Source organism: Siniperca chuatsi, linkage group LG14 (assembly GCF_020085105.1).
Source record: "Siniperca chuatsi isolate FFG_IHB_CAS linkage group LG14, ASM2008510v1, whole genome shotgun sequence".
Classification (NCBI taxonomy): Eukaryota; Metazoa; Chordata; class Actinopteri; order Centrarchiformes; family Sinipercidae; genus Siniperca; species Siniperca chuatsi.
The window spans coordinates 15747372-15753371 of record NC_058055.1 but is presented as its reverse complement, the minus strand read 5'-3'; positions in this window follow the sequence as shown (position 1 = coordinate 15753371).

Below are 6000 nucleotides of genomic sequence, written 5' to 3'. Positions count from 1 at the left end.
AAAGTATATCATCAAGGTTTCACACATTCTGTACATCTGAAGATCTAAAATCACACAAACTGCTCATTCATGTTTTCTGAGTTATTTCTGTTTGTTCTTCCATTTTTGTAAGCTAAGCTATGTGTGCAGGAGCTCAGGGAGAAAATGTGAGTTCATGTTCAAAAGGAAAAACACTAGCAAACTAAATATTGTGAAGTTGGGAGGGGAAAGGAGCATGAGGAAGAGAGAAACACAGCCAGCATGAATAAGTCTGCAGACATCTCCAGTATCAGATCACAGGTTCCTTATTTGACTGTCCAGTGCCATTTGAGGCCATTTCCAGTGGCTGTGATCTCGTGCTTATCAGATGTCCCGTTATACATAATGCAATCAAAATTGGCCAGACCGCAAACAAAAAGCTGTCGCGTGTGTATTCTGTGACAAAGCCTGCGTCAATATCTGTAACACAGACCGACAGAGTTACTAACAGCTGAGTTGGCCTGACTCAACGTGTCTCCTGTAAGCCGCGGGTCATCAACATTACAACTGCATGAATTATACACACAGCTGTAACCATAACGATGAACTCTGACCGTCAGCGTGAAGGTCTGGCTGGAATGGTAAAGTGAAAGAAAAGACCTACGCACTGATTGGGAAGTTCTCACCTGGCACACTTTAAGCACTTTGTAATACCAGAGGTTCTTATGGTAAATCATCAGCAGCTGCCTCTGTCGCAGCATGGAAAACTGCAAAAACACTTCTAATGAGATATAACTATACAGTGAATAACTTCAAAATAAGACGGTGTAGTCCCTCTGAAAGAGAACCCCTCTTTGAACAGAAATGGTGGTCTGAGATTTAATCTGCCCAAAGTCTATCAGAGTGTATTATCACCTTGGTCACGCCTATCACATGCTAATCAGGCACTTAGCAGTGATGAAGTAGATGCAGCCAGAGAACAATAGGCCTGATTACTGATTACTGGGCCATCTTGAAACTATTAGGTCAGTTTCAGGTGAAACTAGCTATTTACAGATACTCAGGCAGATTCCTTCCTGAGGGCAGGGCTTATGTAACTCAGAGTAGTTTAAATTTCCAGTTCCCGTCCAAAAATTTTTCACAATTGAGAATGACTTCCGGATGGGAGCCGAAACGTCTTGATTCTGAAAACAGTGTCCAGATGACTACGACTGAAACCTTTTCTACGATATACAGTGAATAACGTAAATGTTTTCACTTATGAGGAAAAAGGATGTATGGAATTATTATTGTATACCCTTAAAATGTAATGATCGAAAACTACAATAACAATAACCTCACACTATTACTGCAAAATATCAAAAAGAGCTAAATATTTGAGAGGCAAAAAAATGGATTTTCATCCCAAATCACTGACAAATCCAGCAGTTTGGTATTGCATTGCCATTAAGTTTTAAACAGCCACACTAATGGCTCTGTGAGGCTGCAATGCTCATTGTAAAGAAAACCAAACCATTAAATAGATAAACCAAAATACAAATGAAAATTCAGGGGATCACCCAAGTCAGTAGAATTCATCGTCTGGGGACCTTGAACATCTATGCAAACTTTTATGGCAATTCATCCAATAGTTGGACTGACCGACTTTTCCATTCACAGAGCCGTGCATGGCTAAAAAGAATGGTCAAAGCAACAGAGGCTGAGATATTCTGACTTTTAGTCCCTAACTTGGGTCAAGCTCCAAAAACGATGTATACTACAGTTCCCACAATGCAACTCATAGCTTTTTTTCCCTGTTAGACCCTCCTTGCCTGGTAAATGCCCTCAACTTTCAAACTCTGCGCTCCCAGTTTCTAACACAGGTTTTCCAGCAAAAATGTGTAGCCTCCAAGCCTCGACAACCCTGATGAATCACTTGGGTTATTTTCTCAGACTTGACAAAGCTGCTCCAGAGCCTCAGGTGACCTTATACAACAGTTTTCAGAGTTACATTCATAGGTACTCCTCAGGACGAGTAAACTGATCTTAATGTGTAAGACTGGTGGTCACTTTTCTTGTCTTTTGGTTTGTGTTTCTGACTTCCCTTTCTGGGCTTTTAGCTTTGGAGCAAAGGTCAAGCTCAGAAACACAACCTTACAGAAGACAAACCGAAACTAGAACCAAAGGGCGAGCAATGCTGCCATGCTGAAACTGTTCACCTTTAAGCTCTTTGTTGTATTTTTACAGCTTCAATAGTTTTTGGCTGCTGTTATTGTAAAATAACAAAATATCCCCTCTTACCCATCCAGATAGTTACATGAGCCCCTCACTCCGCACTCTGAGAGCTCCAACCCCCTCAAGCTCTCCGATGTCTGCATCTGCTTTTAAGTGGATTTGTTCCTTTAGTGAATCTCCCCCTATGTTCTATCTTTCAGCTCCTCTCTCCACAGCAGAGGACATCTGATACATGATGTAAAAAAAAATCCCCACCGCTCTCTCATACAGGCAAGGTTATTACTGAGTATTATGGAAATGAATGACGGTAAATAATAGTCACTCAAGACTGAATGTTAAAGCACAATGATGTATTTAAAACAGTTCGGAAAGATTTCTCAATTCTCAATTTCTGTTGTGAGCAAAAATAGAAACATTCATAAGTTTTTGTTTGCACTTGCAGGCTACAATTTCAACATCCAAATCATTATTAGAAAGAGAGAGAAAGGGCTTGAATGAGAATCACAATCTATGTGTCGGAGGGCTGGTGTAATTTCAGCTGCGGGGGGGGGGGGCATGTTTAACTGTTTCCAGACCCACTGGCAATAACTCTCCTAAAACAGTCTGTTCGCCTTGCTGGAACACAGTCACACACCTATGACGAAGCAGCTCACACCGGACAAGGTTAGGGTTTGATTGGCACTCTGATCTTCAGCATTTTTATCCATGCTAGCTGCATGGCTCGGGGGGATGGTGGTTGGTGGGTCAGTCCACCACTTTGGTCCTGACTGAAATAATCGTAACAACTGTCCATGTGCAGATATTCATGGTGTCCAGAGGATGTAGTGATTCCCTGACTTTTCCTCTGGCGCCACCATGAGGTTATTTGTGGTTTCAAGAGAAATGTCTCAACAACTGCAGAATGGATTACCATTAAATTTCGTACATACATAACTTTGGTGGTCCTTTAACTTTTTATGTAGCGCCATCATCAGGTCATAATTAAAACATGAAAGATAGTGATCAAGGTAAAGATTACACTTGGTCAGCCTCAGCATGTTAGTGTCATAGTGAGCATAGTGTCAGTGTGAGCATGTTAAGATCATGTATGTAGTTAGCATGCTGAAGTTAGCATTTAGCTCAAAGCACCACTGTGCAGCCTCACAGAGCCACTAGCATGGCTGTAGACTCTTAGTCTTGTTTCTGTGTTTGTGAGTTTGGGAAGTTTGACCTTTCTTATATCAGCTGGTTTTTGTCATTTAAATCCTTAAGTGAAGTTTTTATTTTGCATTATTTTCTTCCACAGTGAGAGAAGTTGTTGTTGACAAACTCTATGGAGGAATGCTTTCTCCCATCCCCTGACTAGTGTCTACTCTCGTTATGACATTCCCAGATATGAAAGCTGAATATTGCTGACATTATTCATCCCACTCCAGGGAACAATAACCCAGGCGACATACTTCAGAAAGCTAATAAAAAAATATTGAGGAGAAAGTCGCCCTTGGGGAAATTTATTTATTTACTTTATATTCTGTGGCATCAGCATTCCCCTCTCTGCCGCCTGGGGTACTATATATGTTAACTGAAGAATAAAAGGTCTACAACTCTGCCATAGAAGTATATTCATCTGACAAACCAATGATAATATAAGCAGGACTTTTTGTGTGTGTTTGATGAAGCAGTAGTTTGGCAGAGTCGAGTTTGGGGTTCTAAAACAGGCTTACATAAAACTGTAGATCTATCTTGTGGAGCCATTGGGGTAAAAGCTAAGAATAGGTCCCTCTCGCTCTCTCCTCTCCAGATAAAAATAATGATCTCACCCTTTTTAATAAGATCCACCATAATATATGTAAGATAATCTCTCCTCCTCCTTGTCTTATCTATCCATGCCTCCTTTTGTCTGCAAATGTCCTGCTCTGTTCTCAGCCGTAATGGCACAAGTATTTTCAGCACCGTGATGAAACATAAATGGATGATGAAGACATTTCCCTCATACTTCTCCTTCATCAGTTATCCCTTCCTGTAATGTAATGTGATCCTTTATTGTAGGGAACTTTCCTTTTCACTTTCCCTTCACAAGAAGAGTGCAGCATCAGCTGTAGAGTAGGTAGGGATTTGATGTCACATTCAAGGACATTTCAGCAGGGATAATTCTTGCTGGTCCTCCAGTTGATAAGTGGTGTCCCTACTGCCGTTCTCATTACAGTATATAGCAATTATTCCCATAAACTCACATGTCAACTCTAGAAAACTGCTTGAGGTTCTTTTTTTTAATAGTCAAATGCATCTGTCCTCGCTGTGACGATAATTTCTGGAAGGACTGTTTGAGTTCTAAAGAGCTTGGTCAGTTGATTATCTGGTGGCAGTGGTGGAAGAAGTACTCAGATCTTTTAAAAGTACCAATACAACAATATAAAAGTACTCAATTACATGTAAAATCCTTCATTCATTAAAAATTCTACTTAAATAAAAGTACATCAGTATTAGTATCAAAAGTAAAAGTACTCGTTCTGCAGAAAAAATGTCCCTTGTGACTGATATAGGATTATATATGACATTATTAGATTGTTAATACTGATGCAACAATGTGTAAGCAACATTTGACTATTGTAGCTGGTTGAGGTGGAGCTAGTTTGAACTACTTTATACACAGTTTAGTCCAGTGGTTCCCAACCTAGGGGTAGGTTACCCTACAAAGGGTCACAAAATAAATCTGGGGGATCATGAAATGATTAAGTGAGTAAGTAACTAAGTAAAGTTGATTTAGTAGAGCACCTTTCACAGAGCAAGGTCACGAAGTGCTTCATAAGAGTAAAATTATTACAAATAAGACCATAAAAACAGTGAAAGAAACAACAATAAAAGATAAGCAATAGCGCCATTAAAAAGAATCAAAACAATAAAACATAAGCAACAACAGACCTTAAAAACACTAGACAGAGTACAAACACTAGACAGCACTAGGCGAGACAAAGGCCTGTTTGAAAAGAAGAGTCTTCAGCTGCTTTTTAAAGGCGTCAACAGAGACTGCAGAACGTAAGTCTATAAGAAGAGCATTCCAGTGTCGGCGCCACCACTTCAAAGGCACGATCACCTTTTGTTTTCAGTCGAGCGCAAGGGACAACCAGTAAGCCCTGGTCAGAAGACCTAAGTGACCTGCTGCTGATATAAGAGTGGAGCCGGTCAGAGATGTACTCAGGTTCCTGACCATGCAGGGCTCTATATGTGAAAAGAAGAACCTCAAAATTAATCCTGAACCTGATGGGAAGCCATTGTAAAGAAGACGGATGTGATGTAAATTGACCTGCTGGGCCTGGTCAACAGCCTTAAAGGGGCAGGAGAGAAGAAAAAACAAAGTTCAGCTACACAAATTTGTACTCATGTTGTGGACTTTTCTCCAGTCTTTGCTTTTTTGGTGAAATATTGGATAATTTAATCTCTTCAGGCTTTGAACAGTCGTGTAAATAAAACCATATCAGAAGTGTAGAGAGGAAATGTCTCTTTGGTAGAGCTGCTAACAAGAAATGTGACAAGGAGCTCAACCACGCACTACTTTTTAGTAAGAGGTCAAAAGCCAAAAAGGTTGGGAATCTTTGAGAATGCATTGCATTTTATAAGCTTTTTTGATTTAAAATGCAAAGTAACTAGTAACTACAGCTGTCAAATAAATGTAGTGGAGTAAAATATACAATACTCCCTCTTCCATCTCTCAGCAGCTACAAATACATCAATTATTGAATAAATGAGAGGCGAGAGCACCAGACTGGTCACTGGTCGTCCATCTCCACAGTGTCCAGCTGCCCTGGGAACAGAGCAGAAAAGCGTCGGTTTGCCCTGGAAAGTTCACCT